General features: G+C 35.6%; 2 long non-coding RNA genes across 3 annotated transcripts; one reads left to right on the top strand and one right to left on the bottom strand.

The window, feature by feature from the left end:
- The first annotated feature begins 953 nt into the window (after positions 1–953).
- Positions 954–12,319, top strand: LOC112449136 (uncharacterized). Of its 2 annotated transcripts, XR_009496638.1 has the most exons (3): positions 954–1,100; positions 3,043–3,158; positions 12,128–12,319. It is a non-coding gene; the product is annotated as an uncharacterized lncRNA (long non-coding RNA). The 2 variants fall into 2 exon arrangements; XR_003037631.2 differs by lacking the exon at positions 12,128–12,319 and having other exon boundaries at positions 3,043–3,180.
- On the bottom strand, positions 1,410–11,718 carry LOC132346723 (uncharacterized). Its single transcript, XR_009496639.1, has 3 exons — positions 11,656–11,718; positions 8,776–8,892; positions 1,410–1,488 (listed from the first exon to the last, which is right to left on the bottom strand). It is a non-coding gene; the product is annotated as an uncharacterized lncRNA (long non-coding RNA).
- Positions 12,320–26,475: the final 14,156 nt, after the last annotated feature.

Genomic DNA, 26,475 nt, shown 5'->3' with positions numbered 1-26,475 from the left:
CTCCAAAGAATGTCTTACATTCTGCCTTTAGGTAATATATTTTTCAACATCACTCCAAGGAGAAATAGTTTATGAACTCTACTTCAACAAAACTAGTTTGCTAGGAGCAAGTATAGTTTGAAGAGTAGACTAGAGAGATTAGTCTAAAACACTGAGAATTGCCTTAGGAGAACATGTCAAAAGTGATCATAAAAGAAAGAACCCTGAGTAACTAGAGAATAACTAGTAACAAAAGAAGAGGGAAAGATAAGTAGGACAAGACAAGATAAAAAGAAGACTTGGACTTTTCCAATGATTAGCCCCACTAATTTTTGACTTTACCTTGTAGAATCAGATCTCCATTTTTCAATTTCATTTTTATTTCAAATATATAAAATTTAGTAAAATAAAAAATTTTGCTTAAAGACAATTTTAAAATACAAATCTGTCACTTGAGATGTTAAATAAGACTTAATGAAAGGCTATATATATATTTTCCAGGTTTATACTTTCTTTATACATCCAATATCACCAGTCATTCATCACTGTATTCCCATCACTTTATGTATCCTCCAGCATCCTGTTTCAACAACAGCAATTAATTCTGCAGTGTTTCAACAAATATTGCTTTTTCTACCATCAATTATTAACTATACCTTTTCTAGTTCTTTGTATAGCAGACATAAAATATTTGTTCAAAGTGATTATTTCATAGTGATTTTTCTTTTATTATTATTTGGCAGACATTTATTAAATGCTTAGTTTGTGATACATACTGGTACATACAAAACTGATAATAATCACTAACTTCTAATATCTCCAGTAAATTATATTCAACTCAGAAGGAAATATTCTAAATAAGTTTACTTTCACAATATGGTTTCTTAGCAAAGAATCTCATTGTTTATACAGTGATGACATCAATATTGCCATTTCCTGTTTTAAACTGTCACATGGAACTCACTAACCAATTGCCACACAGCCAATGGAACTTCACAGATCATACTGCACTCATCTTTATATTTCTTAAGATACTTTAAGGTGCACACAACATACACCTATCTCAACTGAATTTTAAAAGTAAGAAAATTATTTTCTCTAACACAGCAATACATTTGAAGGTAGGTGTTACCAGAGTTCTTAACTATCAGTGATAGTATTAAGATCTCAGTTTCCTTCCATCTACTGTGTTACCAGCTTTGCTGCTCTCATGTTCTGAAGATGGTTGCTGTTGTTTCAGGTCAATGTTCATGGGAGGAGGGGGCGGCAGGGAGAGGACACCCCTCCAAATGGTTTGAGTCACCTTCTCAGTGAGAAAAAGTTTTTATAAGTTTCCCAGTTGTGTTCTTTTCAACTTATGGGTGAGAATTATGTTATAGTTCAATTCCTAAACTGATCCATGATGAGAGTAATGGGACCAGCATACATACCTTAGCCAAAAAGGATTCTATTTCATGGATTAAGTTCTTCTTCCCTGGAGGACTGTGGCCACATGGAGTAGGGTGGATTCTTAAGAACAAAACAAAACACACAAGCAAATGAAAAAAAAAATATTAAAATCATAGCTTGATTGAGGAGGGAACAAGGAATGATATACTTGGTGGTGAAGGCAGGCAACAGCAAGGTCTTGTTCCTTCTGATCTGCCCCATCCCTCCATCTGGCAGGTTTTACTAAACCATCTGTTTTTTTAGTTGGAACATGCTGAGAGTGTCTATTTACCCTGCCTAAAATTACAGACAAAAAGGATCTACTCAATCTGACTATTTTCCTAGACAACAGTATTCTCAATCATTGAATCCCTTTCTCAAAAAATAATTTTTGGTTCTAAAATATCTTCTCAAACCTCTCACAGCTGTAAAGCAAAAAACCACATAGCCTTATTAATTATGTAAAGACTGTAACCCAAATTACTATTTCTTAATCCACTTTAATTTGATACAGTTAAAATTTTTATTCCTGCTTCATTGCTAAAGAAGTTTGGATTCAGGGAGCATAATAATTTGCCTACCAGCTTCATTCTTCTATCAAAATATTTCCCTTTTTTTGGAAATAAGGCAAGGACATATTTATGGGCAAATGTTCTTCCTCAACACCCAGAATCTGCAGTTAGTGTGATACAACTTGTGAAATCAGATATGAAACTTGAACTCAAATACTCTCATCAACTTCTATACTCCTCCAGAAGAACAATATACACAGAAATTATTGTAAGTGGAGGTTCATAGACAGATTATTTTCACCAAAATTACCCCGAATTAATCAGGAAATCTCTGCAGTGAATCTACTGTGAACAAGAAAAACAAAAGAGTGTTCCTTACTGCCCAGCTCTAAAAGGGTTGAGTCATAACCCACTGTAGTTGCCCACTGACAGAGCAACCTGGGAGGAATTTGGGATGAAAAACAGGATGAGATACACTGTACTTTGAGTAAAGAGGCCCTTAGATAGTCAGATGGGCATCTTAGAAGAATTTCAATGACCTCAGATCCTTGCATCTTCCCATACCAAGAAAAGAACTAAAACCATTGTGCTTAGTAGCTCATTTGTGTCTGATTCTGTGGTCACATGGACTGCAGCCCATCAGGCTCCTCTGTCCATGGGAATTCTGCAAGCAAGAATACTGGAGTGGGTTGCCATGCTCTTCTCCAGGGGATCTTCCCACCCCAGGGATTGAACGCAGGTCTCCCGCATTGCAGGAAGATTCTTTACTATCTGAACCACCAGGGAAGCCCAGTAAAATCACTAACTTGAGATATCTGTTTTTTGTGATTAGCGGTAATCTAAGATATATCCTTGACGGCATGTATTTCCAAGCTCCCCTTCTACAAGTTCTCTCCCCAACCTCTTTGGAACATCTACTCAAAGCTCCTTGAGTGACTGTCTTCCAGCTGTCATCCTCAGTAAGACCCTGAGTGAAACTAAAACTCACAACTCTTATGTTGTATGTTTTTCTTTGTTAGCAATACAGAAAGCGTAGGCTAGAAGTAGTCACAAAAGGCCATCAGTCTCACCCTAAAAACCAAGCCACACTTGATAAACTACAGAGCATTATTTTTTTTCTCAGAGTGCTGACTGTAAACAAGAAGCCTTGGAGAACTAAATGCCAAAAATGAGGAGCCTCATAGGAGAGAACAAACATGACTTCTCTTCACTGATAAAGCAGTGAGAGAATCAACCACGGTAATAAACCAGAAAACATATAGTTGAACTTCTGTTTTTTCATGGTTGAACTTTGAATGGCTGTGTGTATATATGACAAAACCCCTATGTTCTCCCTGGTTGTAACAGCCAGGTAGTACTTTCCTAGGATCTTCACTTTCCCCAGTGATTGGGGTAACATGACAAAGGAAGGGAATCAAGATCTGACAGAGATCTTCCTTGATGAAGATGTGGTTTCTCCAAGTGTGAGGTAAACTTATACTGAGTCAGAGAAAAAAACCTTAGAGAAATCAGACATGAAATCTTATACCTAAGGAAGTAATGATCATTATTCATTTATGCATATATTAACTTATGCATTTATTTTTCTCCTGCCTTATAACATGAATAATCAGTTCCAGTTATATACTTTATGCAGGGATTGTGCTACATGTTTAAAAACATTATATTATAAAACTAACATTATTACTCCAAGAACTCAGTGTAAAAACTGAGACGTAGAGGATTTAAGTCTTTCTCAGAATCATGAGATAATAAGCAGTGGAATCACGGTTCAAAGCTGTGACAGACCATAATGTCTATGCTTTGCTCTAATTAATTCAGAAATACAACATTCCCTACAATATTTTATATTTACATGTATATGAACATATTAAAACAAAATATTATATATTCTATGTATAATACAAATTTATGTGCTAATATATTAAAAATGAGTTCATATTTAAAATATTTTTTATCACTAAAGTTCCTTAACTGGATTTATATTATACACTGTAGTAATATTCATAGAAGTTTTTTTTGAACATGTGATTAGTGTTTGTTTAGTATAAAATGTGGAATTGTAAACTTTAAATAAAATGAAATGCATCTTTTGTCCTCAGAGAAAGTATCTCCACTTCAGAATTCATTTTGATATCAGAAACAATTCAAATATTAGAACCCATGTTGGCAACATAAAAGTGCTACCACAATATTTCATTGATTCAGAAAATTCACCCCCCAGGGTTTTTTGTTTACTTGTTTTTTTCTGATAGTCACAGATTACCATGCCATCGATAACAAATGATTTGAGGAACTGTTGGTTGTCTAATCATTTTGGCTCAGTAGGAATTAGAAATACAATTAAGCATGTAAATGCTAAAAATAATATTGATACAGCAAGAGTATGAAAAATCAGCTATTTTTACTTAAGCTATCACTCATTTCTTGTATCTGTGTAGCATGTTAATCGCAACCTCTTAATCACTCTACAAAGCAAGCCACAAATAATATGCATGCTAGTCAAGGTTAATCTTGGCTCATTAGAGAACTGAATTTAAAATGCCTTAAGGCAAAAATAAATGGAATAAAAGAACAAAAAAGAAAGACCTTTATTAAAAGGATGCAAATAAAGGATGCAGTCGTATTTCATAGAACTCAAGGGCAGGCAGTACATTCAGACCTCCTGGGGGCTGAGACTCAAGATGTGGAAATCTATCAAGGATCAAAGCTTCCCACATCATCAGTCTCTTCTCTCCCTGCAGCCTCATGACCTCTCATCTCTACACTTTGTGGGTCTTCTTCATTCTTCTCTCTGTAGACTGACTTTCTCTACTCTTCAGTACATGAACATAACTCTGCAATTTACATTATCTTGATTCCCAACACAAATGAAGACTTAGGAAATTACTGAATGTCAAATTTAAGTTCCTGAGACTACAATATAGTCGAGCTAACAAAGATGTAACCTTTTACCATAGTTGATACATTTTAGATTTTATAGCCATTAGTTGGAAAAAATTAAGTATTCTCCAATTAGATCAATACTCTAGACAAAAATACATCCAAATACTTTGAACATATATGTTTAAGACACTGGTAGCCCACTCTTTGTCAAACACATTAGAAATGATCAGTTCTTTACTTTGTGTGTGGAGTTACCACTTTTGTACTGAATACTCTAAGAAAAATAAAGAAACTTCTAAGGGACTCCCCAAAAGGAAAGAGACTTTTGAGTTTCAAAGTTATATATCTGAGACTTATAAAATATATACCCAAAACAATGGACTTGGACTATCTCTTGAAACTGTCTCTTCACTTCAGAGCGGACACAAATCCGACTCTTTGCTATCCTGTGGACTATAGCCCGCCAGGTTCCTCTGTCCATGGGATTCTCCAGGCAAGAATACTGGAGTGGGTTGCCATTTCCTTCTCCAGAGGATTTTCCCAACCCAGGGATCAAACCCGGGTCTCCTGCATTGCAGGCAGACGCTTTATCCTCTGAGCCACCAGGGAAGCCCTCTCTTGTTTATAGGTGAAAAGTAATAGGCTAGATAAATGACCTTGACAAGAGTCCTTGGTACTGTCCCTTCTTTCATCCCCATGACTGAACATCACAGTCAGGCTAGAGATATGAAAAAAGGCCCACGTCAAGCAGTGGATCTGATGCCTCCTTTTATGGAGGTAAAGACACTTTGCCAGCTTTCTCACAATCCCCTCTGCAACAGAAAAGAAGAAGCCAAACCATGATGTTTGAAACACCAAAAACATAATGAAAATCCAAAAAAGTTTTGTGAGTGGTCATCATCAAATGAGAATAATTGTTACCAGAATTTCATTGGTAAGTATGTGCAAGAGGATGAAATGGCATGAATAGGATTCTATTTGAAGTATGATGCCTATGATCATATCTTGAAAACATATATATATATATATATATATATAAGATATACTAGATAATATATATCTAGATAATATATACTAAATAATACATTCAGACTTTAGAGAATATCTTAAGAAAGTCCAAATAACATCAGTTAGGTCAATTAGGTCACATTCACATTAGATCAATTAGGTCAAATCCAATAACCTTAATGTATTAATGTGGTATAAATAGAAAATAATAAACTAGTCAAATATACCTACTTGTGAACTGCTAAAAATTTTTACAATAAGTGTTTGATTTTGAATGTTAAGAGCAGAAAACAATAGAAAAAAGCAGAAAGAAAAATAGAAGAGATAGAGACAAAAATATACATAGAAAGGAGATTTAAAATAACTGGAGTAAACCTTTTCCTTATAATTTAAGTCACCTATTTCATTTACAGATGGGTAAAGATAGATTAAAATTAAAAGCAAAAAGTTTTGTAGGAGAAAAAACAGAAAATGTACCTAATAAAATTTCAATAGAAAATGACTAGATACCAAAGAATGTGACCACAAAGCAAATGGAAAGAGAAACCTAGTAACTTAAAGTTCTATAAAACAAATTCAAAATATTGCCCAAGCTTTGGAAAGACACAAATCAGAATATAAACAAATTCTTATGTTTTGCAGCAAGACAGGAATGAGGACATGAAATGAGAACTAACATATATCAGAAAAGAATTGGAAAAAAATAAACTTTTTTTACCAGAAGAATTAAATTCAAAGAAACCTAATCAGATATGTGTATCACAGAAGCCAAAATATGAAGACAGCAATAAAATTTGAAAGACAACATTTGGTAATTCCTCATGAAAAAATTTTATCAGGAAATAATAAAGAATAAGTTTTTGAGTGAATACTTCGTGGGGAACTTCAAAATCGGAACATAAGACTGCCTTGTCATGAACAACAATTGAAATCTCAGATTCACTAAAAGTGGGAAAAAAATAATTTGTTTCCTGATGTGGAGCAATATGAATCTCAGAGGAGTATCTCTAAAGCGTTCATATCAAAACTGCAAATCAAATATCTGGAGCAAACTTCAAATTTTAGCAAATACAGAGGAGAAACCAGTAAATGACTTAATCAGAGAACAAGAAGAAACACAATGTGGGATGTTCACAGGTTTCCACATTAAGAAAAAAACGTACACCTAGAATATCTAACAACTAAATGTGATACATGAACTCTGCTAAAATCCTTACTAAAAATCAACTTTGATATTTGGCAAAACTAATACAATTATGTAAAGTTTAAAAATAAAATAAAATTTAAAAAAATCAACTTTAAATAACAGTTCTGAGAAAATAAGGAAAATGTGATAACAGCATCATGGTTATATGGAAACAAATTACCTATGGTATGAAAAGACACATACTGAGTGTGTTTCTGTTTTGTGAATATGTTCATTTGTATAATTTTTTTTCAGATTCTCCATATAAGCAATGTAAAGAATAAATTTACGGTTACCATGGATAGAAGGGTGGGAGGGAGGAATAGGCTGGGAGTTTGGAATTGACATTTTCACACTGCTATATTTGAAATAAGGACCTACTGAATAGTACAGGTAACTCAGCTCAACGTTCTGTAAAAACCTATATAGGAAAAGAATTAGAAAAATAATAGATACATATATATGTATAACTGAATCACTTTCCTATACACCTGAAACATAACAGTGTTAATCAACTAGGCTCCAATATAAAATAAATATTAAAAAAGACATATATTGACGTACATATGGGCTAAAGGTCTCAATATATGGGAATTTGCTTGAATTTATTAAAGAAAAAAAAAGTGCAAGTAAAGTAAATGAAGCAAAATTAAATTAATTTTGAATCTCTAATAGAGGTTCATTTACTTTTACTTGTCCTTTTTTTTTTCTTTAAATAATTTTTAAACAAATACCCATATATCGAGACTTTTGGCCCATATATACTTAAATATATATATGGGGTTTAATTCACTATTTTTCCTATTTCTCTATCTGATCATTTTAGTAGAAAATGACAGACAAAGGAAATTAAAAAATACCTTGTGGGTTATGACCTAAGTAGTTTACAAATAAAATATTACAGCTTTAGATAGATTTCTTAGGGGAAAAATGAATAAAATTTTAATATTAGGAATCTGAAAAGACCAACAAAATAAAACAAATAAAAAAATGGAAGTAATAAATCTGCAAAGTATGATGAGAAATTAAGCTATTTGCTGCAAACCAAAATTGTACTGCCATTAATTAAAACTTAAGTTAGTTCTTTGATGAGATAAAAAATATATATATAAATCTTATATATGTGTTTGAGAGTTTGAGAAAAATATATAATAAACATGTATAAATGAATGTGTTAATTTATAATGGACATATTTTGAAGTTAGGCTACTAGCATGGATACCTGAAATACATTTGTTATTGTACAGTATATGAATTATTTCCTATTCAATTTGTAATTTACAATAGTGAGATCAAACAAAATAGAGGCAGAGCAGAAAATCAACCTAAAAGAAAATGGCAAGGCATTACAAGTTCAAATCCTAAAATCCACTGGATCCACATGACATATTTAACTCATGACTTCATTTTGTAAAGTTAGGCTAACATGGCTTTGAAATTAAACAAGTATCACATATATGAAAACCAAAAATGTCATTTAATAAAGAGGTAGAAAAATTTAAAAAATACTATATTATACATCATACCTTAGTAAGACTATTTCAAAATTTCAAGGGCATTTTATGACATATTAATTTCAGCTTAAAAACTGCAGACTGAGAATATGCTGGAATTTATATTCAGACACAAGTTCATAGAAAGAAAGAAAACGATGTACTATAAGTATAAGCTAAAAATAAAAAAGCTAATATATTACCTCAATGTAACTCAATTAAGGGAAATATCTGTGTTCAGAAACTCTTAAATGTATTTGGAAGATGGAAATCAAAGGTTTACCTTGAGGCCAACTCTCTCAGGGAGACCCATGGGCAGCATCTGTACTATCAGCCTGGTTGGGGCTCACACATGAAGCCATGAGCCAGGGTCCATCTGATGTTGCCACAAATATATGTTCTGAAAGGCCAAAGTGTTAAAATTGATTTCATCAAGTCTTTTAGAAAGTAGTATAAAAATTAAGAACTGAAAACCAAATTAAAATTCATAGACTGTCAGTTACATCCGGGTTCTAATGAGTGGTAATGAGTTCCAAAAACAGTGAAAAATAAGAGGAAGTATTTAAAAGATTGATGGTTGCTTCAAAACTGAAAAAGACAAGTGTTCTTTTAAAAGAAGTTAAGAACTCCGCAGGCTTACTATTGCAATAGCGATTTTTAAATTGTGAAACACGTTTTTTCCCTGTAATATGTATGTAAGACTGTCTAAGAGAATCTATCAAAGAAAAAAGAAGGGATTTTTGCTTTACCTGAAAACAAACAGTATGAAAAGATCTAAATTTTTATAAGATGTACTATTATCACAATGATATATAGATAGACCGAGGCATAGCACAGATAATTCAGAAACAACTTGATGACTATTAATTAAACAATGGAAAGTAAATTTAGAGGATGAAAGACATTTTCAAAAATTAATTATGAAGTAATTGTTAAGTAATTAACAATTGTGAAAATATAGGCTATAAAAATATAAAAAGTCATGCTCAGACATGACTGAGCAACTGTGCAAAAAGGTGCCTGCAGAGCTGTCCTCCCACCAGAAGCTTTAGGAAAGAATGCCTTTCCTTTGCTTTTCTAACTTCTTGTCTTCAAATCCAGCAGTGTAGCATCCTCAAATCTCTCTCTTAAATTTCATAACATCTTCTCTCTCATAAAGAGACTTGTGATTACATCAGACCCACCCATATAATCCAGGATAATAAATTTCACATCTCAAGATTCTTAACTAAATCACATCTATATGTGCTCAGTCCATCAGTTGTGTCTGACTTTGCAGCTCCAGAGACTGTAGCCCTCCAAGTTCCTCTGTCTGGAGATTCTTCAGGCAAGAATACTAGAGTGGGTTGCCATTCCCTTCTCCAGGGGAACTTCCCTACCCAGGGATCCACCTGAAAGTGAAAGTGAAGTCGCTCAGTAGTGTCCAACTCTTTTCGACCCCATGGACTGTAGCCTATCAGGCTCCTCCGTCCATGGGATTTTCCAGGCAAGAGTGCTGGAGTGGATTGTCATTTCCTTCTCCAGGGGATGTTCCCTACCCAGGAATCGAATCCGGGTCTCCCGCATTGCAGGCAGACGCTTTTACCATCTGATCCACCAGGGATCCACCTGAGAAGCCCCTAAATCACATCCTATTTGCCATTTAAGGTAACAGGTTTTAGGAATTAGGGCATAGAAATCTTAAGACATCCTTATTCAGCTTACCAAGGTACCTTGTTTCTCAAAATAACATTCAGTTCTTAAAGTTAAGTACTGATAAGTTTGATGACATTAATGTTTTAAATTCCTATGAAACAAATGGTACCATAAGTTCCATGGCAAGATACAGACTGGAAGAAGAAAATATCTGCTATATTTACAATGAACACTGTTACCTAACATATTAAAAAAACAAAAACATTAAAAATTTTTAAAACCGTAGTCAACTTGAATAATATGTAGTTGACTAATAAAAACCTGAAAAATAATTCCATGGATCAGAAGGATGGAAATTTAAATCAATTAATTTATTGAAGGCAGGAAGAGAAGGGGATGACAGAGGATGAGATGGTTGGATAGCATCAACCACCTGATGGACATGAGTTTGAGCAAGCTTTGGAGTTGGTGATGGACAAGGAAACCTGGTGTGTTGCAGCCCATGGAGTTGCAAAGTCAGACATGACTGAGTGACTGAACTAAACTGAACTGATAGTTTTTTTTTGTTGTTTTTTTTTATGAAAATAGATTGAATGTGTCATTGTTTATATATTTGTTAAATATTCTGAAGGGTAAGTTAGCATTTATTCAAATAAAATAGGTCTGAATTCTGACTTTAAAGCATTCCTTCTAGTATTTACTTTGAACAGATATTTGCCATGTATCCAAAGGAACAGGACCAAGAATATATTTTTAGATTTACTATGTGATGGTATAATATCTGTAAAATCTAAGTGGATTTCAGTAGAGAAATTTTAAACAAAGTTACATAAATGCTATAACATACTATCCAATAATCAATAAATTAATCAACATAATAATATATATAAATGAAAATATATCTAATTATTAGTTTGAAAAGACAAGGACACTAACTATGGTGGGTGGTAAATATATTTATTAATTCATTTAAGAGAAACTAGTGTTTCAGATTTAGCGAGTAAAATTAAAAATATATATATACATATAAAATTACAAAAAAATAAGTTTAAATTTTAGATAAACAATTAATATACAATATTGCATTGCTGACTACTGTTTGCTTCAGTTACACAATTTTAAGTTGGAAATCACAGGTTGGGGACATTGTGAATTTTCATTTTTCAAGAATTAAAATGCTTTGCCAATTGCTCATTAATGAATATTTGAAAACAATTGTCATGGCAGCTTTCATTAGCTAAATTAAAATATGTTTATTAATGAATATGTCACTTTCATAACTAATCAAAGTAGCATAAAACTTAGTAGTCTAATGATCAATGTTTTATATGATGAAAAATGTCTAGCAGTAATTAAACCTGGAGTGCTATATTATCTTGTATTACAAAAATGTTATGCTCGCATGAGGAAACATATTTTTAACTAAATATAAGGCCCTCAAAGACATGATACTTGTTCCTTAATTCTTTCTGACTACATAATGTATAGTAAAGGGGATTCCAGGGTGGCTCAGTGGTAAAGAACCCACCTGTCAATGCAAGAGATGCCAGAAGACACAGGTTCAGTCTCTGGGTTGGGAAGATCCCCTGGAGAAGGAAATGAAAAACCACTTCAATATTCTTGCCTGGAAAATCTCATGGACAGAGGAGCCTGGTGGGCTAGAGTCCACCAGGAGTTGCAAAGGGTCAGACATGACTGAGCAGAATGAATAATAAACTCTTACTTTTAGTAGACTGCTTTATAAATTTTGTTGGAATTTAACAAATATCTTGAATTTTCACATGAACTTAAACTAAGACTTGTATTTGCTTCAATTTCTAATTAACATACATAAGAAAAATATTTTGAAATGAGAAAAAAAAAATCTCAAAACAATTTTTGCTGAGTTTTGAGTACAAAAATAGCAATTTCATTGAGAATATGCATTTTTGGTAGATTAGATAATAGTGTAATTTAAGTTCTTTAATATTCCTACACTTGTGATACTTTCTCTTTCACAGACATTGACTGAACCTCCAACTCCAGCCAGATATTTAAAAGGAATTAAAGTTAAAAATGTGGATAGATAATCACCATCCTTCCCCACTGCTTAAATCATCAATTCAAAAGGCACATTTACTGAATGTATTTTTTAAAACTCATACTTTTCCCCAGATACAACCTACTTATCTCTTGGAACTTCTTGTATTACACCTGACTTTTATTCTGATTAAATTAATTTGTGGAATGTGTGACAATGTGACAGTGTAAACTGATTTGATATATGTGGTTAATATGATTTCAGCAATAAGTTTAGTGACTATGGAGTTAAAAAGAACAGGAAAGCTAATTTTTATCAACATGCCTTCTTGAACTCTTATGGCTCAGCTGGTAAAGAATCCGCCTATAATGTGAGAGATTTGGGTTCAATCCCTGGGTTGGGAAGATCCCTTGGAGAAGGAAATAGCTACTGACTCTAGTATTCTGGCCTGGAGAATCCCAAGGACTTTATAGTCCATGGGGTTTCAAAAAGTCTACTGAGCAACTTTCACTTCACTTCACTTCTTGAACTTGGATCAGTGAAAATTTATGGTAGTTAAGAACTACACATATATATTGTAAAGTATTTCTCCTCAGAATGGCAGATGGATATTCACATACCATCAAGTTATGAGAGACCGTGGTGGGGTAAAACAGTAAGAACACAATCATTCTTAATTTAAGCATGGTGTATGTTGTAGAAAGCACTTCCCAGCTAGTGGTAAAGAACCAGCCTGCCAATGCAGGAGACCAAAGAGACACAGGTTCAATCTCTGGGTCAGGGTGATCCCCTGGAGGAGGGCCTGGCTGTGACTTCAGTATTCTTTCCTGGAGAATCCATGGACAGAGGAGCCTGATGGTCTGCAGTCAATGTGGTGGCAAAGAGTGACTTAACACACATATGTTGTAAAAATTTCACATTTTCCTTCCATGTTAGCTACCAATCCTAATCCAGGACAAATTTGGATGGTCCTTAGATACTGTTTATATGGTAAATTCATATATACATGTTTAAAAAAATCTTAACTGAATATGCTAATAGTTCACGTATACACATGGAGGGCAATACAAAGTACACACTTGTCAGCAGCAGATGTATCATGAAACTAAGGAAATACAGCCATTCAAGGCCTTAGCCTGTCCTCTGACTTCCCTTCCATCAGAATTCTTCTAGGATCTGGTGAAATGGAGACACTTGAAGGACTTTTTGGCAATCTAGCTGATAATTAGCTGAGTTGAAACAATACAATTTTTATAGTAAATCTGAAAAATGTCTTCTATGTCGATAAAACAAGTAAGGAAAAGTTAAAATCCCCTAACATATAAGTATAGGAAGTGTATCTTCTTTTACTAACATTAGATTTATGTACTTAAAAAAAATGAGAGAAATTCCAGATAAATTTAATGAGATCATTTTAAAAATCTGATAAATATGACAAAATCTAGAGTTCTTCATTGAGAAGCAAAGTCTAACATTTTTCAGACTTTAACAAAAGCAGAAATAATTAAGAAAAATTTGACTTTTGAATTAAAATAATGAATAATCCCTTTACTAGATAATTTTTGAAAACCAGTGATATGTGATGTACGTAAAACTGAAATTCATGCTGACTTCTCATAAACTATTGACACTGAAATAGATATTAAAATTAAAATATCACACAAAAGTAAGGCTATCAAAAATGAAGTGATTAATAATAAATGTAATCAACTCAAATGTGTTTTGGACTTCTCACTGCTCAAGAATACAGTAAATAATAAAAGATAGTACAGCTCAATATGCACAAGTGATGTCTTCCAAACGTTGATGCCAAAATCCTATATTTTTGTAATATATCATTAATAAACTTGTGATGTTGAAAATGGCTTCAGCTGAACCTTGTGAAGCTGAAGGCAGTGCGGCTGTGTGGCTCTGCAGGAACAAGAAGCCAAAAAGAGATATCCCACGTCCAAGGTAAAGAGCAGCAGCTCTGCTTTGCTGGAGCAGCTGTGAAGGGATAGCCCACATCCAAAGTAAGAGAAACCGCAGTAAGATGGTAGGTGCTGAGAGAGGGCATCAGAGGGCAGACAGACTGAAACCACAATCACAGAAAACTAACCAATCTAATCACATGGAACACAGCCTTGTCTAACTGAATGAAACTAAGCCATGACATGTAGGGTCATCCAAGACGGATGGGTCGTGGTGGAGTTCTGACAAAATGTGGTCCATTGGAGAAGGGAATGGCAAACCACTTCAGTATTCTTGCCTTGAGACCCCATGAACAGTATGAAAAGGCAAAAAGATAGGACACTGAAAGATGAACTCCCCAGATCAGTAGGTGCCCAATATGCTACTGGAAATCAGTGGAAAAATAACTCCAGAAAGAATGAGGAGACACAATCAAAGCAAAAACAACAGCCAGTTGTGGATGCGACTGGTGATAAAAGAAAAGTCCAAAGTTGTAAAGTGCAATATTGCATAGGAACCTGGAATGTTAGGTCTATGAATCAAGGCAAATTGGAAGTGGTCAAACAGGAGACGGCAATAGTGAATGTCAACATTTGAGGAATCAGCAAACTAAAATGGACTGGAATGGGTGAATTTAACTCAGATGACCATTATATCTACAACTGTGGGCAAGAATCTCTTAGAAGAAATGGAATAGTCATCACAGTCAACAGAAGAGTCTGAAATACAGTACTTTGATGCAGTATTAAAAATGACAGAATGATCTCTGTTTGTTTCCAAGGCAAACCATTCAATATCACGGTTATCCAAGCCTATGCCCCAACCAGTAACACTGAAGAAGCTGAAGTTAAATGTTTCAATGAAGATCTACAAGACCTTTTAGAATTAACACCCCAAAAGATCTCCTGTTCATTATAGGGGACTGGACTGCAAAAATTGGATGTCAAAAAAACCTGGACTAACAGGCAAAATTGGCCTTGGAGTACAGAATGAAGTAGGGCAAAGGCTAATAGAGTTTTGCTAAGAGAATGCAAATACTGTAATGACGCAAAACTGATCATTGCAAATACCATCTTCCAACAGCACAAGAGAAGACTCTACACATGGACATCACCAGATGTCCAACATGAAAATAAGACTGATTATATTCTTTGTAGCCAAAGATGGAGAAGCTCTATATAGTCAGCAAAAACAAGACTGGGAGCTGATTATGGCTCAGATCATGAACTCTTTATTGCCAAATACAGAATTAAACTGAAGAAAGTAGGGAAACCACTAGGCCATTCAGGTGTGACCTAAATCAAATCCCTTACAATTGTACAGTAGAAGTGAGAAATAGATTTAAGTGACTAGATCTGATTGACAGAGTACCTGATGAACTATAGACAGAGGTTCATGACATTGTACAGAAGACAGGACTCAAGACCACCCCCAAGAAAAGGAAATGCAAAAAAGCAAAACGGCTGTCTGGGGAGGCCTTACAAATAGCTGTGAAAAGAAGAGAAGAAAAAAGCAAAGAAGAAAATGAAAGATATACCCATTTGAATTCAGAGTTCCAAAGAATAGCAAGGAGAGATTAAAAGCCTTCCTCAGCAATCAATGCAAAGAAATAGAGGAAAGCAATAGAATGGGAAAGACTAGAGATCTCAAGAAAATTATATATACCAAGGGAACATTTCATGCAAACAGGGGCTCAATAAAAGCAGAAATGATATGGACCTAACAAAAGCAGAAGATATTAAGAAGAGATGGCAAGAATACACAGAGGAACTGTACAAAAAAGATCTTGATGACCCAGAGAATCACGATGGTGTGATCACTCACCTAGAGCAAGATATCCTGGAATGTGAAGTCAAGTGGGCCTTAGGAAGCATCACTATGAACAAAACTAGTGGAGGTGATGGGATTCCAGTTGAGCTGTTTCAAATCCTAAAAGACGATTCTTTGAAATGCTGCACTCAATATGCCAGCAAATTTGGAAAACTCAGCAGTGGCCACAGGACAAGAAAAGATCAGTTTTCATTCCAATCCCAAAGAAAGGCAATGTCAAAGAATGTTCAAACTACCTCACAATTGCCATCATCTCACACACTAGTAAAGTAATGCTCAAAGTTCTCTAAGCCAGGCTTCAGCAATACATGAATCATGAACTTCCAGTTGTTCAAATTGGTTTTAGAAAAGGCAAAGGAAGCAAAGATCAAATTGCCAACATCTGTTGGATCATCGAAAAAGCAGGAGAGTTCCAGAAAAGCATCTATTTCTGCTTTATTGACTATGCCAAAGCCTTTAACTGTGTGGATCACAATCAACTGTGGGAAATTCTGAAAGATATGGGAATACCATACCACCTGACCTGCTGTTGAGAAATCTGTATGCAGGTCAGGAAGCAACAATTAGAACTGGACATGGAACAACAGACTGGTTCCAAATAGGAAAATGAGTACATCAAGGCTGTATATTGTCACCCTGCTTATTTAACTTGTATCCAAAGTACATCATGAGAAATGCTGGGCTGGAGGACACACAATCTGGAATCAAGATTGTTGCCATGATCTTAGTTTTCTGAATGTTGAGCTTTAAGCCAACTTTTTCACTCTCCGCTTTCACTTTCATCAAGAGATTCTTTAGTTCTTCACTTTCTGCCTTAAGGGTGGTGTCATCTGCATAACAACCTCAGATATGCAGATGACACCACCCTTAAGGCAGAAAGTGAAGAAGAACTAAAGAATCTCTTGATGAAAGTGAAAGCGGAGAGTGAAAAAGTTGGCTTAAAGCTCAACATTCAGAAAACTAAGATCATGGCATCTGGTCCCATCTCTTCATGGCAAATAGATGAGGAAACAGTGGAAACAAACAGTGTCAGACTTTATTTTTCTGGGCTCCAAAATCACTGCAGATGGTGATGGCAGCCATGAAATTAAGAGATCCTTACTCCTTGGAAGAAAAGTTATGACCAACATAGACAGCATAGTAAAAAGCAGAGACATTACTTTGCCAACAATGGTCCATCTCATCAAGGCTATGGTTTTTCCAGTGTTCATGTATGGATGTGAGAGTTGGACTATAAACAAAGCTGAGTACTGAAGAATTGATGCTTTTGAACTGTGGTTTTGGAGAACACTCTTGAGAGTCCCTTGGACTGCAAGGAGATCCAACCAGTCCATCCTAAATTAGATCAGTCCCGGGTGTTCATTGGAAGGACTGATGTTGAAGCTGAAACTCCAATATTTTGGCCACCTGATGTGAAGAACTGACTCAGTTGAAAAGACCCTGATGCTTGGCAATATTAAAGGTGAGATGAGAAGGGGATGACATAGGATGTGATGGTTGGATGGTATCACCAACTCAATGGACATGAGTTTCTGTGAACTCTGAGAGTTGGTGATGGACAGGGAGGCCTGGCATTCTGCGGTAACTGGGTGCAAAGACTTGGACATGACTGAGCGACTGAACTGACCTGAATTGAAGCTGAAAGAGATTTGTAAATCATCCAAAAAGAAAATAAATTTCTATATGCCATTCTAATAGAAATTTTAAATGCTATTTTTAGTCTATCCAAGAATCCATTAAATATCCCTAGTTTTAAAATATTGTGCTTTATAAAATACTATGCTTTATAGAATTTAGCTGAAATTTGTTAAGAGCAATATAAAATAACTAAATATGATTATATGAGTTTATTTTAGCTCATTTCTCCCTTCTCAATTTTAGACTAGATTTTAAAGTGTATAGACTTGAAGGAAGTGAAAACAGTGAAAGTATTAGTTGCTCAGTTGTGTCCAACTCTTTACAACCCCATGGACTATAATCCACCAGGCTCCGCTGTCCATGTCATTTCCCAGGCAAGAATACTGGAGTGGGTAGCTATGCCCTTCCCCAGGGGATCTTCCTGAACCATGATCAAACCTGGGTCTCCCTCATTGCCTGCAGATTAAAAACAGGATCCTAAAATGCATAAGATTTTCTGAAACACAAATCTATTTGTAACTTCTTTCTACAGTATTTTCATAAGATTTCATTTACTCAGGAACTCTTATGTTCTTATCTGCATAACAGGGTGTGTTATACAGATACTGATATTATACAGACCTATTAAACACTGCCCTCAAAACTATCGATCTAACACTAGTAATATATGTAAGGGAATAATTAGTATAGTATAGTAAAGTGTGATTTTATAGTATATGTATCAATGTAGTTCTTCTTAAAACAAAAAAATATTGGAACTGACTTCTTAGAGAAGTAAGTCGTGTTTGACTTGAACCTTAGTAAATGAGAAAGAAATCACTGTATGAGTGAGTTTTAGAAAATTTGCTGATAGCCAAGTGCAGAATTACACACAACAGACTCTGGGAGATCATGGCATACAGGGAAGCTTGTGAAATTTGATATCAGTGATCTCCATGCCTTTTTGTTTCCAAATAAACTCCTTAAATTTTACAAAACCATATGCCACATTGTAACTTTTCTGTTGATATCTAAAACTCCATCATATCTTTTCAATGCAAACATTTTAAAATTAAAATACATCACTCATTTAAATATGTATGATCAAATCTAAATGCCTTATATTAATAAATTTGACACCACTATCTTCCACTAGAAAAAATAAAACATAAACCCTTTCACAGTAGGCATTATTCCATCACTCTTTTTACTTCTTTACCAAACACGTCTTTTCAATTTCTTCCATAGTCTGGAATCTTAAAGCAATATACATTTATGCTTTCAACTCCTTTATTAGTTACCATGTTAAAATGACATTCAATATAATTTCTATATAAAGTAAAATTTTACTCAATTTTGTGTGATCACAAGAATCTAAGTTTTAAAAAGATCAGTGGAATTGAGCTGTCATTATACTTATTAGTCCAGTTTAGTTAATTGCTCAGTCATGCCTGACTCTTTGCAACCCCATGGAACTACATCACTCCAGGCCTCCCTGTCCATCACCAACTCCCAGAGGTGGCTCAAATTCATGTCCTTTGAGTCAGTGATGCCATCCAACCATCCTCTGTCATCTCATCCTCTGTCATCCCCTTCTCCTCTCAGCTTCAATCTTGCCCAACATCAGGGTCTTTTCAAATGAGTCAGCTCTTCACATCAGGTGGCCAAAATATTGGAGTTTCAGCTTCAACATTAGTCCTTCCAATGAACACCCAGGACTGATCTCCTTTAGGATGGATCGATTGGATCTGCTTGCAGGCCAAGGGACTCTCAAGAGTCTTCCCCAAAACCACAGTTCAAAAGCATCAATTCTTCAGCACTCAGCTTTCTTTATAGTCCAACCATCACATCCATGCATGACTACTGGAAAAACCATATTCTTGACTAGATGGACCTTTGTTGGCAAAGTAATGTCTCTGCTTTTTACTATGCTGTCTATGTTGGTCATAACTTTTCTTCCAAGTCTTTTTATTTCATGGCTGCCATCACCATCTTCAGTGATTTTGGAGCCCAGAAAAATAAAGTCTGACACTGTTTCCCCATCTATTTGCCATGAGTGATGGGACCAGATGCCATGATCTTCGTTTTCTGAATGTTGAGCTTCAAGCCAACTTTTTCACTCTCCTCTTTCACTCTCATCAAGAGGCTTTTGAGTTCCTCTTCACTTTCTGCCATAAGGGTGGTGTCATCTGCATATCTGAGGTTATTGATATTTCTCCCGGCAATCTTGATTCCAGCTTGTGCTTCTTCCAGCCCAGCGCGTCTCATGATGTACTCTGCATAGAAGTTAAATAAGCAGGGTGACAATATACAGCCTTGACATACTCCTTTTCCTATTTGGAACCAGTCTGTTGTTCCATGTCCAGTTCTAACTATTGCTTCCTGACCTGCATCACCCCCTTACTTCCTCCAAATTGCAGGTTTTAATTTCTGTGTGCTAGGAAATCAAAATAAGCAAGTACTTAAAAACAAAACAAAACTAAAAAGCAGTGTCTAAAATAAGCCTGTATAGGACCTGAGGGACTTATCTACAAAGAAAGTGTTTGGCTTTTAGTTCACAATCCATGTCACATTTATATCTATTGAGGCTACTAAGAAACAGGTGTTTATTGATTTTTCAGGTTCATGACTGTTTTCTGATTAGCTGAGTTTATCAAATTTATAATGAGTGCCCACTAAATGGCAGGCACTGGACCTGAACTGAATTTACAGATGTGAAAAGGACAGAATTTGCTCTCAAGAATACTTAAGTATTCACTCTTAGGGTTCAGTAGGGTAGAAGGTAACAGGCATGAGCATGCACACTCACACACACACACACACACACACACAGAAAATGTTGATGCTGCTGCTGCTGCTGCTGCTAAGTCATTTCAGTCGTGTCTGACTCTGTGCAACCCCATAGACAGCAGCCCACCAGGCTCCTCTGTCCCTGGGATTCACCAGGCAATACTGGAGCGGGTTGCCATTTTTTTCTCCAATGCATGCATGTATGCTAAGTTGCTTCAGTCGTGTCCAACCCTGTGCGACCCTATGGACAGCAGCCCACCAGGCTCCTCTGTCCACAGGATTCTCTAGACAAGAATACTGGAGTGGTTTGCCATTTCCTTCTCCAGAAAATGTTGATATATCCCAACAATTGCTATGTGAAAGGCTCATGTATTAGAGTCCAGGGTACACACCCAATCCATTCTGGAGTGTGTAGGGGGCTTGGGCTGGTGAGAGGAGACAAGAAAAGGCATTGTGGTAGAGAGGATGTTCCAAAGGCATTTCAATTCCAAAACTCATAGGCAGAGGGGAAAACAAATAAAGGAACAGCAGAGTAGGGAAGGGTACTACAGGGCACAATACTGGAATGTAAGGTGCACAGCAGAAAAGTATCAAAGTGCTTTGACTGAGATTTGATCTGTGGTTAAAAGGTTTTGCATATACAGAAAAAAATAAGAGAGTTACTAATAGATATTATGATATAATTTAAATCATTCTGTTAAAACAACATTTTTTTTTGTCTGCCACTAAGCAAATTTGGAAAACTCAGCAGTGGCCACAGGACTGAAAAAGGTCAGTTTTCATTCCAATCCCAAAGAAAGGCAATGCCAAAGAATGCTCAAATTACCACACAATTGCACTCATCTCACATGCTAGTAAAGTAACGCTCAAAATTCTCCAAGCCAGGCTTCAGCAATACATGAACTGTGGACTTCCAGATGTTCAAGCTGGTTTTTGAAAAGGCAGAGGAAGCAGAGATCAAATTGCATCAAATTTGCATGATCCGCTGGATCATGGAAAAAGCAAGAGAGTTCCAGAAAAAACATCTACTTCTGCTTTATTGGCTATGCCAAAGCCTGTGACTGTGTGGATCACAATAAACTGTGGGAAATTCTGAAAAAGATGGGAATACCAGACCACCTGACCTACCTCTTGAGAAATTTGTAGGCAGGACAGGAAGCAACAGTTAGAACTGGACATGGAACAACAGACTGGTTCCAAATAGGAAAAGGAGTATGTCAAGGCTGTATATTGTCACCCTGTTTATTTAACTTATATGCAGACTACATCACGAGAAACGCTGGACTGGAAGAAGTACAAGCTGGAATCAGGATTGTTGGGAAAAATATCAATAACCTCAGATATGCAGATGACACCACCCTTATGGCAGAAAGTGAAGAGGAACTACAAAGCTTCTTGATGAAAGTGAAAGAGGAGAGTGAAAAAGTTGGCTTAAAGCTCAACATTCAGAAAACGAAGATCATGGCATCCGGTCCCACCACTTCATGGGAAATAGATGGGGAAACAGTGGAAACAGTGTCAGACTTTATTTTTCTGGGCTCCAAAGTCACTGTAGATGGTGACTGCAGCCATGAAATTAAAAGACACTTACTCCTTGAAAGGAAAGTTATGACCAACCTAGATAGCATATTCAAAAGCAGAGACATTTCTTTGCAAACTAAGGTCCGTCTAGACAAGGCTATGGTTTTTCCTGTGGTCATGTATTGATGTGAGAGTTGGACTGTGAAGAAGGCTGAGCGCCGAAGAATTGATGCTTTTGAACTGTGGTGTTGGAGAAAACTCTTGAGAGTCCCTTGGACTGCAAGGAGATCCAACCAGTCCATTCTAAAGGAGATCAGCCCTGGGATTACTTTGGAAGGAATGATCCTGAAGCTGAAACTCCAGTACTTTGGCCACCTCACTCGAAGAGTTGACTCATTGGAAAAGACTCCGATGCAGGGAGGGATTGGGGGCAGGAAGAGAAGGGGACGACAGAGGATGAGATAGCTGGATGGCATCACTGACTCGATGGACATGAGTCTCAGTGAACTCCGGGAGTTTGTGATGGACAGGAAGGCCTGGTGTGCTGCGATTCATGGGGTCGCAGATTCGGACACAACTGAGCGACTGATCTGATCTGATCTGATGCATCATAAGAAGTTGGGGAATTAACTGTCTGTATAAACTGCAAGTAAATTTTTTCCAAAATAAATTTTACATACGCTATAAAAATATCTAAGTGGCTGTGTTTTATTTTGGAAAATTTACTATTTTATTAATTAGAAATATAATAATGTCCAAAAGTTCAGTTTTATTTTTCCATCTGAATTTCACACATTAAAGGATACCTCTGTAATTTTCAAAGATGAATTTATTAAATCAAAATAGATTTTTATGGAGTTAACCTTCCATTTTAAACCCTGTCACTTAATTAGAGTTGCTTTTTCTTTTCTCATAATGGTAAAAACATCTTATGATTACTGGTTTATATAAACTTCCCCCTCTTACAAACGACAAAACAGAGAAAAAAGGTTTGCTTATATTGCAAAATTATGTGTCTATTTTACAAATGAAAAGTGAAAAAACTTTAAAATACTGAAAGCTATATTGTATTCTGTAGATGATAGAGCAATATGCAATTTTCAGTAGCTGATGCTATATAATATTGACTAGGACTTACTATGTAAAAGATGAAATCAAATGATAAATATATGAAAATTAATAAGAAACAAGTTTTAGGCATATTATCAACAGCCCAGAAAATTATCTACATTTTTATTAAATATATTCATTTGTGTGACAACCTTAAGAAAATATACACTGTTATTTGTCTCAGTAACTCCATTATAAGAATAAATTTTAAAATATTTTATGAATATAAAATGTGGATACTAATTAATACAAAAGTTAATATGTGACAGTAGTATTTTAATACTAAAAAGATAAGATGTAATGTAAAAAACAAAAGTGTGGAAATGATACTACATTTATTTTTAATACTATATTCATTTGAAAATATTTAATGGCATTTTAGTACTATTTTTAAAATATTCAACAACACGGGGAATTCTTTCTGTTCAAAAGACTCAGAAAATACATCATAAGACAAAACTGTATGTTGGGTATGTTATAGTTTGTGTATAGGTGTGGGTCACAGCAGAAATTTTAAACAAAATCTTGAAAGCAAGACACATCCATAGTGTTTAATTTTTGGCAATGTGCTTTTTTAGCGATGTGCTTTTTTTTTTTTTTCTATGTAATTTTCATATGACTCAATCATTTATATTTGAAATAGCTAATTGCCTATTCAGTTAAAAATAAATTGTGCTTCAGAATACAGAATTATTTTTACTAAGAAATTATGGAATATTTCCTATAAATACTTTTATTAATGGGTCTTTTACTACTGACAAGCTATAGACCTTGAACTAACTAGAAGGAACACAAAATGAAGTGAAACTAAGGAAAAGAAATAGTACTCAAAATGAAAACTGATTATGTCTTCTGAAAATATTATATTATTGAAATTATTATTAAGATAAATCAGGTTATTGTTCCCTTCCATGTGAAAAAACTGTGAAAAAAAGAAAATGATGAAACCTGGTTACTATCAATGATTCTGTGCCACAAAAAGATGACAAAGAAGACTATGCTTTTGCTTTTGTTTTAAGCACGTTAACAGATCATGTTAACATGCAGATGTTGGGATTTGCAAATGTTGGGGAAATAAACAATTAAAGGGTTCTGAAGGGTCAAATGAGACCAAAAAGAATTGAAGAAGGCATGCAGAAGGACTTGTTATCACTTGTACTGAATGAAGAAATAGGTAGAATGAATAAAGAGATAGGTACTTTGAAGCTTCCTAAAACCACAAGAGGAACTGGTGGTGAGATACATCTTAAACTGGGACTGGTGTATGAGAACATGGAAAGATTCTGGTTTCTCTACAGTTAAGCTGCCAGATGACTCTATCTCTTCATTTCTTGTTATGGAATCTTATGCCCTTCCTTTCATTTAAGCCAACAGAGCTGACACTGTAATTTGTTCTCAAGTCAAAGGCATTCTGTGTGTGTGCATGCTAAGTTGCTTCAGTCGTGTCCATCTCTTTGAGGCCCTATGGACTGTAGCCTGTCAGGCTTCTCTGTCCATTAGATTCTCCATGCAAGAAAACTGGAGTGGGTTGTCATTTCCTTTCTCACCCAGGGATCAAACCCACATCTCTTATGTCTCCTGCATTGGCAGGCAGGTTCTTTACCAGTAGTGCCATCTGGGAAGCCCTGTTCTCAAGTCAAAAGAATTCTAACTAATATATTATCTTTAAGTAACCTCAGATGACAATTGGGCTTTGCAGGAACACAGGGATATCTTCCCTAGTGGCTCAGATGGTAAAGAAGCCACTTGCCCATCCAGGAGACATAGATTCGATCCCTGGGTTGGGAAGATCCGTTGGAGAAGGGGATGGCTACCCGGTCTAGTATTCTTGCCTGGAGGATTTCATGGACAGACGAGCCTGGTGGGCTACAGTCCATGGTGTCGCAAAGTTGAACATGACTGAGCAACGAAAACTGTCACTTTCAGTGGCATCAAGATATGCAGTTGAACCAGAAACAGAAAATCAATTAAGGAAAAAAAAAAAAAACACCGTCATAGTCTGCATGTTTCTTTATCTTTTCTCCTGTCTCCTTCTTCATATGTTTAATATATATGTTACATCTGATTTGCAACACAAAAACAAAGTCTGGTAGAGATTCAGGTTTTCAATTTCCAATCCCCAAGAGATAAATTACTGACATTTTATAATATTTACATCTTGCAAAGGGAAATTTTTCTTAATATTTTATATGGAGGAAACAAAATAACTATTGACAATGTTAATATCAGTTTCTTGAATCTATATCTCCAAGTGATAAATTCAATTCAACCTTTGACAGGGGAAAATCTTGCTTATGCTTTTAGTGAAAACTTCTATGCTACTTAGATGCTTCTTTGGTGGCAATTCAACTACTAAAACTTTTGAAATGAAAATAATATATTTAATGATCTTCCCTTGAATAAAGCTGGGCTGAATATAAAACATTTTTTAAACAAATCTAGGAAACCTAATTAGGAATTTTCCATCTGAAGAATAGTACAAATAAGAAGATGAGTAGATAGTGTCTTATCTAGTTACCCAATCAGTTCAGTTCAGTCACTCAGTTGTATCCAATTCTTTGTGACCCCATGAACTGCAGCACGCCAGGCCTCCCTGTCCATCACAAACTCCCAGAGTTCACTCACTCATATCCATCGAGTCAGTGATGCCATCCAGCCATCTCATGCTCTGTCGTCCCCTTCTCCTCCTGCCCCCAATCCCTCCCAGCATCAGTCATTTCCAATGAGTCAACTTTTCGCATGAGGTAGCCAAAGTATTACAGTTTCAGCTTTAGCATCAGTCCTTCCAAAGAAATCCGAGGGCTGATCTCCTTCAGAATGGACTGGTTGGATCTCCTTGCAGTCCAAGGGACTCTCAAGAGACTTCTCCAGCACCACAGTTCAAAAGCATCCATTCTTTGGCGCTCAGCTTTCTTCGCAGTCAAACTCTCACATCCATACATGACTACTGGAAAAACCATAGCCTTGTCTAGACGGACCTTTGTTGGCAAAGTAATATCTCTGCTTCTGAATATGCTATCTAGGTTGGTCATAACTTTCCTTCCAAGGAGAAAGCGTCTTTTAATTTCATGGCGGCAATCACCATCTGCAGTGATTTTGGAACCCCCCAAAAATAAAGTCTGACACTGTTTCCACTGTTTCCCCATCTATTTCCTATGAAGTGATAGGACCAGATGATCTTAGTTTTCTGAATGTTGAGCTTTAAGTTACCCAATACTGCATATTAATTTACCACATGTGGAAGCAAAGCAATCATTTCATTGTGCTCTGGTACTGTGAAGCTTAAAATTCAAAAACAGCAGTGATGACTTGCTCTATTCATTGATGTCTTGGGCCTCAGCAGGAAAACACTAAGTCTGATGGGATTTAACAGATATGGACTGGTAACATCTGGATATGTCTTAACTTGTATGTCTGGCAATTGATGACAGCAGGCAGTGGAAACACTATCAGCTATCAGCCGAGATATGCCTTCTCCATTTGGTTTTTTGTTGTGTGTTTGTTTGGGCT

The sequence above is a fragment of the Bos taurus genome, chromosome 12 (genome assembly GCF_002263795.3).
Source record: "Bos taurus isolate L1 Dominette 01449 registration number 42190680 breed Hereford chromosome 12, ARS-UCD2.0, whole genome shotgun sequence".
NCBI classification, from domain to species: domain Eukaryota; kingdom Metazoa; phylum Chordata; class Mammalia; order Artiodactyla; family Bovidae; genus Bos; species Bos taurus.
Note: the sequence above shows the minus strand (reverse complement) of the source record. Positions and strands in the feature narration are given on the sequence as shown.